General features: G+C 53.3%; 1 long non-coding RNA gene across 1 annotated transcript in view; it reads right to left on the bottom strand.

Annotated features, from left to right (window-relative positions):
- Positions 1–1,058: 1,058 nt before the first annotated feature.
- The window catches only part of LOC140709895 (uncharacterized), a 41,028-nt gene continuing 28,069 nt past the window's right edge, over positions 1,059–14,017 (bottom strand). The window contains exon 3 of the long non-coding RNA XR_012090679.1: positions 1,059–1,414. This is a non-coding gene — a long non-coding RNA (uncharacterized lncRNA). The remainder of the gene's footprint in view (positions 1,415–14,017) is intronic.

Genomic DNA, 14,017 nt, shown 5'->3' with positions numbered 1-14,017 from the left:
CATTCCTCCTTGTCTTCAGCAGGGTGCTGCCTCTGCAGCTGCCTCTCCACTCCAGCCTTGGGCGGTCACCTCTCCCAGTGCCCCTGTGTTACCATAGTGGCCAGAGGAGGGTCCCAGAAAGCCCGGGGGAACCCTTCATTATCCCCATCAAGGCCTCCCGAGGCGCCCTTTCACCTCTCTAAGCCCCGTGTCCTCCTCTGTGAGGACAGAGCTGTGGCCACGGTGACCTGCTGGCACCTTTGTCACTGCTGCGTCCTATCACTTGCCTGCTGAGCCCAGTGCGGGTCCCTTTCTCCTCTGCAAAGACACCACAGCCCTCAAATCTGCACGTCTTCTCAGTTCCCTGCCCAAAGTGTGGGTCTCACAGCCCCTGCCCCCCTTTGCCTTTCCCAGCTGTCTCCTCAGGACCAAGACCAGGGACCCTTTCATGCCCCCCCACCCCCAGCTCTGTTTGCTTTCCTGGCTGGGTGCAGGCAGCAGGAGGCCCCCACTGTCTGCTAATGACTTCCAGACATGGTCTGGAGCACAGCCGAGCAGCTGGACCAGTCCGGGGCAGGGCCGGCAGGGCTGGCGGGAGAGATGGGGTCCCTTGGGAGGAAGGAGAAGCTGCAGCAAAGGCCACGTGGTCGGACACAGCCTGCCGTGAGAAAGATTCAGGTGTGCTTGCTGAAGCTGGGGCTTGTGAGCACCTCCCTGCTGACACCGTCTGGTTCCTGGTGGCCCCCCATGGGCCCTGCCCTGTCCTTCCTGGCAGCGGTGTCTCTGTAGCTTGTCCCTGCATCCCACCTTGTGTCTCACTCCCCCACGTCTTTGCTTAGGTTGCGCCCTCATAGGAAACACTCTCTTTCACCCTTCGCCGCTCCGTTAAGGCCTACTCCGGGAAACTCTGGGCCTGAGGTCCTCTGGCCTACAGGTCCTACCCCTTACTGTGCCTTCCACGGCCTCCTCTCCTGGCCCAGGGCTCCTGTAGGCCAGTTTGGTTCCAGGCTGGGGCCCTCAGCGGGGGTGGGGAGGTGCTGGTGAGTGGAACCCTCACCTCTGCAGTTTGTGAGGTCGGCCTTTTTTGAACCACAGGGGAGAGGACCGTTTCCCAAAGGAAAACCAGGAGGACGCTGTCAGCACGGAAGGAAGAGCAGAGAGAAAAGCGCTGGGTTCTCCGTGGTAATTGTCAGAGCAGCTGGAACAAGCCTCACCTGAAGTCTCCCTGGGGCTTTTCAGGTACGTGATCGAACACATTCCTTTTGCTATTTAAGTCAGTGTGATGTGATTTTATGCTACTGCCATCCCAGAGATTCCTGAGGGACCCTTGCCTCCCAACGTGGGCCATGGCGGGGAGCAGGGCGTGCAGGAAGCTGGATGAAGAAGAAGCTGTCACTGAGAAGTGGAGGGTAGGGTCAGCACTGCTGGGAAACACCTGGCAAGAGAGAAGAAACTTTCTTGGTGAGGGTCAACGCCACAACTAGAAGGGGGCAGCATCTCTGTGCAGGTGCAGAATGGAATGATCGTCCAACGAAAGGTGTCCGTGCGGCACGTAGGGTTGGGAAGGAGACAGCAGCCCCAGCCACTCAGGCTTCAGTGGAAAGGCATCTCTGTCTGGTGGTTTTGAACACTGAAAGCAAGACCTAGGAAGCTGGAAGAGCACACGTAGGGCAGTCCCCATTCTGCCAGGGCCGAGATTCCTGGCCCCAGCAGCTCTGGCTGCAGATGGCCCAGCCTGCTGTCCCGGGCCTCAGGGCTGGACCTACGGTCATGGGCAACTGTTCCCCTGCTGGGAATGCCAGTCACACCGAAATGAGTCTGGGATTTGGGGAGGGAGGGGCCCACTGCAGAGCTAGAGGCACTGATCTTGGTTCAGAGGCTGACTGGCCAGAATCTGGGCACAGGAGGGTCTTGATTTGAAGACACCTGTGGCCTTTAGGCCCCAAGAAGCTTAGGTTTCCGATGTCTGGGGCAACCCCCTAAAGATGACAGGTGTCTTGGACAGCCTGAGGGTGCCCAAAACGGCATGGCTGATGCTGCATGCATCCTCACGGGGGTTACGTGGCTGGTTATGTGGGCCCTGGCCTCCTGTGCAGCCCTCTTCTTCTCTCCTCGGGTTGGCCCGCAGCAGGCAGTACGTGCTGGGCAAGTGGCATGTAGTGCGGAAGACTCCACAGAACCATCCTGTCTGTGCAGTGGGGTGAGCTGGCACCTTTGTTACTCTTCCCAGCTAAAAATTATATTCAGGAAATGACAGTAGCTTAAACAAGACAAGTGCATTTGGACCTCATGTAAGTGCAGTCTGGGTTCAGGCAGGCCACAGGCAGGGTGGTGGCTATGTGTCGCCAGGCTCCTTCTACCTTCCTACTCCACCATGCTCAGCAGGTGGCATCCATCCTCAGCGTCCCAAGGCAGCTGCTGGGCCTCCAGCCATCATGTCCAGTGTCTAGATAGAAAGAGGAAGGAGGCCGGGCGCAGTGGCTCACGCCTGTAATCCCAGCACTTTGGGAGGCCGAGGCGGGCGGATCACAAGGTCAGGAGATCGAGACCATCCTGGCTAACACAGTGAAATCCCATCTCTACTAAAATACAAAAAATTAACCTGGTTTGGTGGCGGCACCTTTAGTCCCAGCTATTCGGGAGGCTGAGGCAGGAAAATTGCTTGAACTAGGGAGGCTGAGGTTGCAGTGAGCTGAGATGGCGCCACTGCACTCCAGCCTGGCGAGAGAGCAAGACTCCGTCTCAAAAAAAAAAAAAAAAAAAAAAAAAGAAAAAAAGAAAAAAGAAAGAGGAAGGAAAGGTGAGCAAAAATGTGGAACAGCAGGCTTTCTCAAAAGGCCCCCACAGACTTCCACCTATAATGCATCAGCCACCTCCACATACAAGCCAAGCTGGGATCCCACCCCCATACATACTGCCTTTCTGAGGCAATGGTGTATAATTAGAATTTAATACTTTCATTTCATTTTTGTTTTTATGATTACATTTGATTTATGGCAAGTTGTTAGAAAATTAAAGCCAGTAATATACAAAAAAAAAAAAAATTACACACACAGAAACATCATGACCAAATAGGGCTTGTTCCAAAAATAAGAAGTCAGTGGGCCAGGTGGCTCACGCCTGTAATCCCAGCACTGTAGGAGGCCAAGGATCACCTAAGCCCAGGAGTTCGAGACCAGCCAGGGCAACATAGCCAGATCCCCTCTCTACAAAAAAATAAAAAATTAGTCGGGCTTGGTGGTGCGCGCCTGTAGTCCCAGCTATTCCAGAGAGTGAGCGGCAGGATTGCTTGAACCGGGAAGCTGAAGCTGCTGTGAGCCAAGATTGTGCTCCTGTGCTCCAGCCTGGGCCATAGAGTGGGATGTGGTCTCCAAAAATGTATAAGAAAATAAAAACTAGGTCGGAAGCAGTGGCTCACGCCTGTAATCCCAGCATTTTTCGGAAGCCAAGGCGGGTGGATCACCTGAGGTCAGGAGTTCGAGACTAGTCTGACCAACATGGTGAAATCCCGTCTCTACTAAAAATACAAAAATTAGCCAGGAACAGTGGCAGGCACCTGTAATCCCTACTACTCGGGAGGCTGAGGCATGAGAATCACTTGAACCCGGGAGGCAGAAGTTGCAGTGAGTCAAGATCATGCCATTGCACTCCAGCCTAGGTAACAAGAGCAAAACTCCATCAAAAAGAGAAAAAAAAAAAAAAAAAGAAAAAGAAAAGAGTGGAGGGGCCTGGCATGGTGCATCAGGCCTGTAATCCTAGCACTTTGGGAGGCCGAGGCAGGTGGACCACAAGGTCAGGAGATCGAGACCATCCTGGGTAACACAGTGAAACCCCATTTCTACTAAAAGAAAAATACAAAAAATTAGCTGGGTGTGGTGGCGGGCACCTGTAGTCCCAGCTACTCGGGAGAGTGGCTTGAACCCGGGAGGCGGAGGTTGCAGTGAGCAGAGATCTCACCACTACACTCCAGCCTGGCGACAGAGCGAGACTCTGTCCCCCATCCCTGCCCCCCAAAAAATGAGTGGAGGGAGGACGGTGGGGGAGAAGACAGTGGGGGAGAAGAGGGTCCAGAAGAAGAGGGTCGGGAAGAAGATGATCGGGGGAGGGTGGGGAAAGAGAGTGGGGAGAACACGGTAGGGATGAAGATGGTGGGGAAGAATAAGGTTGGACGGGGTGAGGGAGTCAGGGCAATGATGGTGGAGAGATGGGGTGGAGAAGACAGGGGAAGAAGACAGTGGAGGGAGGAAGTGAGGGGAAGGTGGGGAAGAAGGTGGTGCGGAAGACGACGCAGTGGAGGTGGAAAGATGACGTTGGGGAGAACACAGTGAGGAGAAGCCTTTGGGGAGGCAGAGTGGAGAGAAGACGGTGGGGAGGGGCTGGTGGGGTGAGGGGCAGGGAGAAGGCCGTGGGGAAGAAGACGTTGGAGTTGGGGAGAAGATGGTGGGGAGGGAGAGCAGCTGTTGGGCAGAACAGAGTTGGGGGAAGAAGGGGAAGGAGGTGGGAAGGGAAGAAGACGGTGGAGGGAAGAGAAAGAAGAGGCTGAGAAGAGTTTGGGGGGAGGGAGTGGAGAGAGGACACTGTGGGGAGAAGATTCTGGGAGAACATGGTGGGGAAAAGTCTTTGGGGAAAGAGAGTGGGAGTTAAGGAGAGGAAATAAGAAGGGAGTGGGGAAAAAGATGATTGGGAGAAAATGCTTAACAAATTAAGTATAGAGGAGCTGTATCAACACGAAAAGGTCATATATAACAAACCCTTAGCAAACATTCTCTACAAAAAATTATAGCTTCTTTTATTTTTTTCTAAAATCAAGGACAAAAAAAAAGAGGGTGTTCACTCTCATCACTTCTTTTTAACCTAGCAGTGGAATTCCTGGCCAGAACAATTAGGCAAGAAAACTGTTAGAACAGATGTACAAATTCAGCAAAGTTGCAGGTACAAAATCAACTTAGAAAAATCAGTAGTGTTTGTACATATCAATAAAGTAGCTGTGTAAATCTTTAAAAATCTCATGTAGAATACCAATAAAAATTTAAATACTTAGGTGTAAATTTAACTCAAATGGCAAAAAGCATGTATATACTAAAAACTAAAAAACACCAATGACTGGCTGGGCAAGGTGGCTTACGCCTGTAATCCCAGCACTTTGGGAGGCCGAGGCAGGCGGATCACAAGGTCAGGAGATGGAGACCATCCTGGCTAACATGGTGAAACCCCGTCTCTACTAAAAATACAAAAAATTAGCTGGGCGTGGTGGCAGTGCCTGTAGTCCCAGCTACTCGGGAGGTTGAGGCAGGAGAATGGCGTGAACCTGGGAGGTGGAGCTTGCAGTGAGCCAAGATTGCACCACTGCACTCCAGCCTGGGTGACAGAGCAAGACTCTGTCTCAAAAAAAAAAAAAAAAAAAAAAAAAAAAATTAGCTGGGTGTGATGGCATGAACCTGTAGTCCCAGCTACTCGGGAGACTGAGGCAGGAGAATCACTTGAACCTGGGAGGTGGAGGTTGCAGTGAGCCGAGCTCTCACCACTGCACTGCAGCCTGGTGACAGAGAGAGACTCCCTCTAAAAAAAAAAAAAAAAAAAAAGAAAAGAAAAGAAAAAGAAAAACAAAAGTAAGGAAACCATAGACTGGGGGAAAATATTTATAGAACATATATCTGACAAGGGACTAGTATCTAGACTATTAAAAGGACTCCTACACATCAGAAAGAAAATGGCAAAGCAAATGAAAAAAAAAAAAATCTTTAGTAATCGGAAAAATACAAATTAAAGTCACAACAGAATATACCACCATATACCTACCAGTGTGGCTAAATTTAGGAGACTGACAATACGAAGTGTCGGTAAAGTCATGGAGCAACTAGAACTCGCATGCATTGCTGGTGGGAGTATAAAATGGTACAACTCGGGCCAGGCACGGTGCTCATGCCTGCAATCCCAGCACTTTGGGAGGCCGAGGCAGGTGGATCACAAGGTCAGGAGTTCAAGAGCAGCCTAGCCAACATGGTAAAACCTCATCTCTACTAAAAATACAAAATTAGCCGGGCACAGTGGCAGGCGCCTATAATCCCAGCTACTGAGGAGGTTGAGGCAGGAGAATTGCTTGAACTCAGAGGGTGGAAGTTGCAGTGAGCTGAGATTGCACCACTGCACTCCAGCCTGGGTAACAGAGTGAGACTCTATCTTAAAAAAAAAAAAAAAAAAAAAAAAAAAAGACGGTGCAACTCTTTTGGAAAAGTGTTTTGTAGTTTCTTGCAAACATATAGCTACTCTGTGGTCCGGCGATCTTACTCTAGGTATTTACCTAACAGAAATGAACCAGGGCTGGGAGAGGTGGCTCACACCTGTAATCCCAGCACTTTGGGAGGCTGAGGAGGGTGGATCACCTGAGTTCAGGAGTTCAAGACCAGCCTGGCTAACATGGTGAAACCCTGTCTCTACTAAAAGTACAAAATTAGCTGTATCCCTGTAATCCCAGCTACTCGGGAGGCTGAGGCAGGAGAATTGCTTGAACCTGGGAGGCGGAGGTTGCAGTGAGCCAGGATTGCTCCTCTGCACTCCAGCCTGGGTAACAGAGTGAGACTCGGTCTCCAAAAAAAACAAAACAAAACAAAAAAAAAAGAAACCGTAAGTGCACATGGAGTGGTACAAGAAGGTTCATATGGGATGATTCAAATTATATGAAGTTCAAGAACTGTCAAGACTAATGTATAATGATAGAAATCAGAATAGTAGTTGCCTCTGGGGGAATATGTGTATGGATTGGCTGGTTTGGGGTATAGAAGAGCTTGTTATTTACATTGATTTAGGTTGAAGTTACATGGATATACTCATAGATTAAAATTCACCACCTGTAGGCCGGGCATGGTGGCTCACACCTGTAATCCCAGCACTTTAGTTGGCCAAGGCGGGCGGATCACTTAAGGTCAGGAGACCAGCCTGGCCAATATGGTAAAACCCTGTCTCTACTAAATATACAAGAATTGTCTGGGCGCAGTGGCTCACGCCTGTAATCTCAGAACTTTGGGAGGCCAAGGTGGGCGGATCACAAGGTCAGGAGATCAAGACCATCCTGACTAACATGGTGAAACCCCGTCTCTATGAAAAATACAAAAAATTAGCTGGGCGTGGTGGTGGCGCCTGTAGTCCCAGCTTCTCAGGAGGTTGAGGCAGAAGAATTGCTTGAACCCAAGAGGTGTAAGTTGCAGTGAGCCGAGATAGCACCACTGCACTCCAGCCTGGGTGACAGAGTGAGACTCCATCTCAAAAAGAAAAAACAAGACAAGAAAAGAAAATTCACCACCTGTGTACTTAAGATTTATTCAGGGATCAGATGCAGTGGCTCATGCCTATAATTCTAGCACTCTGGGAGGACAATGCAGGCAGATTGTGTGAGTTCAGGAGTTCAAGGCCAGCCTGGGCAACATGCCAAAACCTTGTCTCTACAAAAAAATACAAAAAATTAGCTGATGTGGTGGCGTGCACCTGTAGTCCCAGCTACTTGGGAGGGTGAGGTGAGAGGATGGCATGAGCCCAGGAGATGGAGGTTGCAGTGAGCCGAGATCCCAGCACTGCACTCCAGCCTGGGCAAGTAGAGCCAGACCCTGTCTCAAAAAAAAAAAAAAAAAAAAAAAAATTAAGAAGATTTGTGCATTTTACTGTTTGTAAACTTTATCTAAGAAATAAAAAAGAAAGAAAGAAATCAAGAGCCAGAGAATAGCTAGAATTCCCTATGCTATCTTTGCAGTAAATGTCTTTTTTTTTTTTTTTTTTTTTGAGACAGAGTCTCGGTCTGTTGCCCAGGCTGGAGTGCAGTGGCGCGATCTTGGCTCACTGCAGGCTCTGCCTCCCGGGTTCACACCATTCTCCTGCCTCAGCCTCCTGAGAAGCTGGGACTACAGACACGCCCCACCACATCCGGCTAATTTTTTGTATTTTTTTTTTAGTAGAGACGGGGTTTCACCTTGTTGGCCAGGATGGTCTCAATCTCTTGACCTCGTGATCCGCCCGCCTCGGCCTCCCAAAGTGCTGGGATTACAGGCGTGAGCAACCGCGCCTGGCAAATGTCTTCTTTTTTAACATGGCCTGGCTTAGTCTCTGACCCTGGCAGACAAAAGAGCTCGTTCTTGAGGTGTGAGGACCTGTCAGACTTTTTGCCAGGAACCACAAAGTGGCCGTGCCTGCACCAACAGGGACAGCGCTCGTGCCTTTGTGCTGCCGGCTGCCTACTTAGCCATCTCCTGGGCCTCGGACTCTAGTTCCAGCAGGTCGAAGGAGTCAGGACTCCACTTGGTTGCAAATGGCAGAACCTAGGGGAAAGGAGTAGAACTGGGCTCCCTCCCACTTTCATCAGAAAATTCCAGGGCCCTCTCGCTCCGCCCCATCCCTGTGCTGACACCTGTGAGCCGGCCCTTCTCCAACCTGGGCCATGGGAGGGGTCTCCCCAGCCCCCCCCTGCTGCCCTGCGTCTAGGTTCACGGCCCTCCCACCCTCTCTCTGAGGCCCCTCTGGCACTCATTCCTTGGGACCCCCTTCCCTGGGCCCTCTGGGCCCTTCTCTGAGAGGCCCATGAGCAGTAAGGGCGGGGTGGGGCCACCAGGGCTGGCCATCCCCACTCTCTCTCCAGCCGTTTCCTTTTGGGAGCGCCCTGGGGTGGGCTGTCCACAAGTCTGTCCCCGGCCCGCAGAGACGCTGAGCTGCAGTGGGGCAGGCAGCTGCTGGGAGGGTCTCTCAGCCTCAGGCCAAAGTCCTTCCCCGAGGCTCCTGATTGCAAATTACAAACAGCTCTGACCCCATGTCCCAGGAGAAATGGGCGTCCAGAGCAACGGTGCAGGAAGCCAGTGAGTAAGTCAGAGGCTGGCTGAGCCGGGAGGAGGGCTGTGCAGCCCGGGAGGGAGGAAATGACGGCGCTGTGTCAGAGCCTCGTAAACAAGCATGACTTCACACTCGTCCCACACACCCCTCTGAGGTCAGGCAGACCCCTCCTGTCCCCTGGGCCCGCTGCACATGGGCCCTGACGCCACAGGGCCTCGCTCCTGGGGGTGGGCCTGCAGCTTGCGCAAGGAGCACAGGGACATGGGCGGCTCAGGGAGGACATGCCGGCCCCGCCCCGTGAGCCGTGGATGAGAAGTACTCGACACTTCTGTGTGCCAGGCCCAGGCGTAGGTTCTGGGGACACAGTGGGTGGCCCTTGCCTCCGGGATCCCTGGTGAGGACATGGTCACGTGAACATTTTATCACAATACAGAGCAGCCAGCCGGCAGCAGAGCGGGGAACGTCCAAGGATCCAAGGCACAGGGCACCCACAAGAAAGGGATTTATTCGGCCTGTGGGTCAACGGAAGCTTCTGGAAGGAGAAAATTTGTCCACTGTGTCTTGAAGGTCATGCCAAAGAAAGATAAGGGAAGGGATTCCAGGCAGGAATACCAAGAAGGGCTGTCTGGGAAAGGCCAAGTTCAAAGGCCAAAGGACTGCGGCCCTGGCCGTGCTGACCCATCTGCCCCGGCTTCTGTTTCTCCTCCCAGAGGGGCCCCAGAGCCACACAGATTCGGTGCAGCTGAGCACTCCACATTCTGGGTCCGCAGTGCCCAAGGATGACAGGTGAGGCCCCACCCTGCCAGCTTTCTGATGGGGACCCCTCCCCCCCAGGGAGGTCTCTGAGGCCACCTGGCTCTGACAGTGAGGAAGGCTCCTTCCTGCCCATCCCTGGCCCACCTGTCCCCCTGTGTCTGTCATTTCCAAGCGCTCACCACTCTGGCTACAAACCCCAGGCCAAGAGGCAGGCTGCCAACCTCTCCCAGGTTGCCTTGGGGGCTCTATTATCCCCACCCTGGTCATGAAGGAGAAAGGTGAGGACCTGGCGGTGTGGCCCCACTCAGGGCGTCTGCAGTCACCCCCTCCCAACCCCCACCCATTCCGCACATGTCCACAGATGGATGGTGGGAGGGGGGCTTGCCTTGGGCATGATCAGGGCACGGTTGGGACTTGGTGGACACGGATGGTGGGAGGGACTTGCCTTGGGCATGATCAGGGCACGGTTGGGACTTGGTGGACACAGATGGATGGTGGGAGGGGACTTGCCTTGTGCGTGATCAGGGCACGGTTGGGACTTGGTGGAGCCTGGACTGGAGCTGGGGAGGCTTGGCTGTGACCTGGCTCTTCTGACTCCCGTGGGAGAGTCACCATGGTGGCCTGTGCTGGAGAATCAGCAGCCGCTGGGGCTGTGGCCAACTGGGAAAGGAGGAGCTTATCTGCGGGGGGAGTGCTGCCCAGCACCCCCCACCTGTGGCTTTGTGGAACGTGTGGCCAGACCACAGAGCCGGCCCCGCCCCATCTTTAAAGAGAGGCTGGAGATTCAGGTATTAAGTAAATGCCTTCTGATGTTAAAATGTGGCAACCAGTTCGAAATGTGGGCATGCTCCATGACGGCCCGTTAACACAAGCCTGTGGGCTGATGTGGCCTCCACTGGCCATCTGCATCCTCTGCTTTTCACTGAAACACGGCCCCAGTTTACAAATGAGGTTACTGAGGCCCAGAGACCCACAGTGACCACCCACGGGAGGCAGAGCCAGGTGTAGACACCCCCACTCCCTCTACCTGAGTCAGGCTGCCCCTCTGCGGGCTGGATGGTGGCACCAACCTGGCTGCTCAGTGAACTGCCACCCCTTCTGGGTGAGCCATGCAGAGGATCTCATTGGAGTCCTGCCCCCAGTAAACACCTGGGGACACGCTTCCAAAGCCCAGGCCCGGGCCTTAGAACAGTTTGCAGGCCCTGAGAACTGATTCCCCTCTTGGGCACAGGAGAACAGACCAATGGGGGCCCAGGGTTCCCCAGGCCCAGACACCCCATATGCACAGGCTGAGCCCTTCAAGCTGCTCCTCCCCCTACCAAACCCTCAGCCTCCCTTCCATGTGGACCCCATCAGAGCTGACGTGCCAACGAGCCAGGACCCACACCTGGACCTGTCTCAGGGCGGCTGCCACGATCGCCTCTCCAGGCCTCATCTGCTGTTCCCGACATAGTGGGGAGGGGCTCTGGGGGCTGGAAGGCCAGGCTGCCCCAAGCTGAGCTGGGGCAGTCCCCTTGGAGTGAAGGTGCACATCTTGCCACCTCACCAGAGCATAAAAGATGCTCTGGTGAGCAATTTCACCTCCTCACTCCTTTCTCCTTATCACATCACCATCGCCACAATCCTGATAGCTCATATCCATGCATCACTCACACACAGTGTGCTATCTACTGCACTAAGCACCTCTACTGCACCCTTCCTCCCTCCCTCCCTCCCTTTCTTCCTTCCTATTTTTTCTGTCGGAGTCTTGCTCTGTCACCCAGGCTGGAGTGCAGTGGCGCCATCTTGGTTCACTGCAACCTCCACCTCCCAGGTTCAAGTGATTCTCCTCCCTCAGCCTCCTGAGGAACTGGGATTACAGACACACACCACCACGCCTGGCTAATTTTTTTGTATTTTTAGTATAGATGGGGTTTCCCCATGTTGACCTCAGGTGATCTGCTTGCCTCGGCCTCCCAAAGTGCTGGGATTACAGGCATGAGCCACCACGCCCGGCCTCACTGAACTGTTTCACGCATTTCTAGTAACAGTCCTCTGAGATAACTATTACTATTTTTGTTTCTGTTATACAGACGAGCTGAAATTGCCTGTGGCTATAGTGGGATTCAGAGCAGCACCCACACCAGGAACCAGACTTCTCTGTCCTCCAGGTCCGTGCTCTTAGCTGTTATGTGCCCTCCCCTCCGGCCCTAGGTTCAAGTCGCACTTGTCACTTTGTTTTGTTTCTTTCTTTTTGAGACGGAGTCTCACGCTGTCACCCAGGCTGGAGTGCAGTGGCGCGCTCTCAGCTCACTGCAAGCTCCACCTCCCGGGTTCACGCCATTCTCCTGCCTCAGCCTCCCGAGTAGTTGGGACTACAGGCGCCCACCACCATGCCTGGCTAATTGTTTTTGGTATTTTTTTAGTAGAGACAGGGTTTCACCATGTTAGCCAGGATGGTCTTGATCTCCTGACCTCGTGATCCACCTGCCTCGGCCTCCCAAAGTGCTGGGATTACAAGCGTGAGCCACCGTGCCCGGCCATCAGGATTGTTTCATGCAAACACCAAGAAAGCAAATGTATCTGGCTCACCTCAGGGGTCCTGAGTTTTGGTTGCCACAGCAGAAGGAGCCTATGTGCAGAGCCCACTGTGGGAGCCTGGGATCCTGAGACCTGCGTGGGCTTCCCTGGGCAGAGACATTTTTCCTGCGTCCCTCCAGCAATCTGCTGTGGAGAAAAGTGTGTCCCGTGTGACCCCAAGGGAGGAAAGGCTGGCGAGCCTGTGCTGGCCTTTCTGGACTTCCCGGGTGTATCTTCTCACTGTCACCTTGACTTTGTATCCTTTTCTGTCATAAAGGTTGGCTGTGAATATAGCTTGCTATTGAGTCTTGTGAGCTCTTCTAGTGAAATATCAGACTCGAGGGTGGTCTTGAGACCCCCGAAACAGAGGCTTGTGGGGGCATTTGTGAACATCTGCCAGCTGGGCACAGTGGCTCACACCTGAAATGCCAGCACTTTGGGAGGCTGAGGCGGGTGGATTGCTTGAGTCCAGGAGTTTGTGACCAGCCTGGCCAACATGGCAAAACCCTCTCTCTATTAAAAAAGAAAGAAAAAAAGAAAGAAAAAGAAAAAGGCCGGGCACGGTGGCTCACGCCTGTAATCCCAGCACTTTGGGAGGCCGAGGCGGGCGGATCACGAAGTCAGGAGTTTGAGACCAGCCTGGCCAACATGGTGAAACCTCATCTCTACTAAAAATACAAAAATTAGCCAGGTGTGGTGGCGTATGCCTGTAATCCCAGCTACTTGGGAGGCTGAGACAGGAGAATCACTGGAAATGGAGTCGGACTCTGGGAGGTGGAGGCTGCGTTGAGCCAAGACAGTGCCATTGCACTCCAGCCTGGGCAACAAGAACAAAACTCTGTCAAAAAGAAAGGAAAAGAGGCCAGGTGCAGTGGCTCACGCTTGTAATCCCAGCACTTTGGGAGGCCGAGGCGGGTGGATCATGAGGTCAGGAGTTTGAGACCAGCCTGGCCAAGATGGTGAAACCTCATCTCTACTAAAAATACCGAAATTCACCGGACATGTTGGCTAGTGCCTGTAATCCCACCTACTCGGAAGAATTGCTTGAACCAGGGAGGCGGAGGTTTCAGTGAGCTGAGATCACTCCACTGCCCTCCAGCCTGGGCAGCAAGAGTGAGACTCCATCTAAAAAAAAAAAAAAAGAGAAGAAGTGAAGCAGGGCGGGGCATGACGGGGCAGGATGCGATGGGGCAGAGTGAGGCGAGGCAAAAAAAAAAAAAAAAAAAGAGAATAAAGCATCTGCCCATGGTGGGCACAGGGGGTGGCCTCAGCCATGATGTCCAGAGTGACCTGTGGGGCTTCAGCTTGTTCCTACTTTTCCCATTGATCCTGTCCTCTCTTCTGATCAGGGATGGGTTTTGACCTCCACCCTCAGTTCTGCCTTTTGCTTCCCTGAGTTTAGCATTCTTTTCCCATGACTTCTTCAGAGCTGACCTCCCACCAGAACATCCCTGATCAGGGCTGGGCCCTGTCCCTCACTGGGGACACGAGTGAAGAGGCTGACCTCGGCCCAGCAGGTGAAGTCGGTCAATTCCCCAGTCCAGCCTACCCTGAGAGTGGGCAGGTGTGCCCCTCAGACAGGGGTGTGTACCCAGAGGGCTGCCAGGTCCGACTGGGCACTCCTCCCTTTGCATGTGCTGAGGTCGGGCCTTTGGAAGCTGCCCCTCTGGCCAGTGCTAAGACAGTGCTTGCCCATCCCGGGAGGTCTGTGTGTCTAGGCTAGTCCTATGGGGCCTGAGTGCTGGAAATGGAGTTGGACCCTGGGAGGGGCAGCTTGAAGCCTTGGGAAGAAAGGAAGAAGTGTGGGTCAGACTGTGAAAGTTGTTGAGTGAAGATTGTATGAACACATGTTGCCCCAGCAGAGGACCACCAGGACCATTCCCTCATTTAAGCTTGGCTGCCACTAGGGAGC

This window comes from Chlorocebus sabaeus, chromosome 23 (assembly GCF_047675955.1).
Source record: "Chlorocebus sabaeus isolate Y175 chromosome 23, mChlSab1.0.hap1, whole genome shotgun sequence".
Lineage (NCBI taxonomy): Eukaryota > Metazoa > Chordata > Mammalia > Primates > Cercopithecidae > Chlorocebus > Chlorocebus sabaeus.
This window is presented reverse-complemented; position numbering and strand designations above follow the sequence as displayed.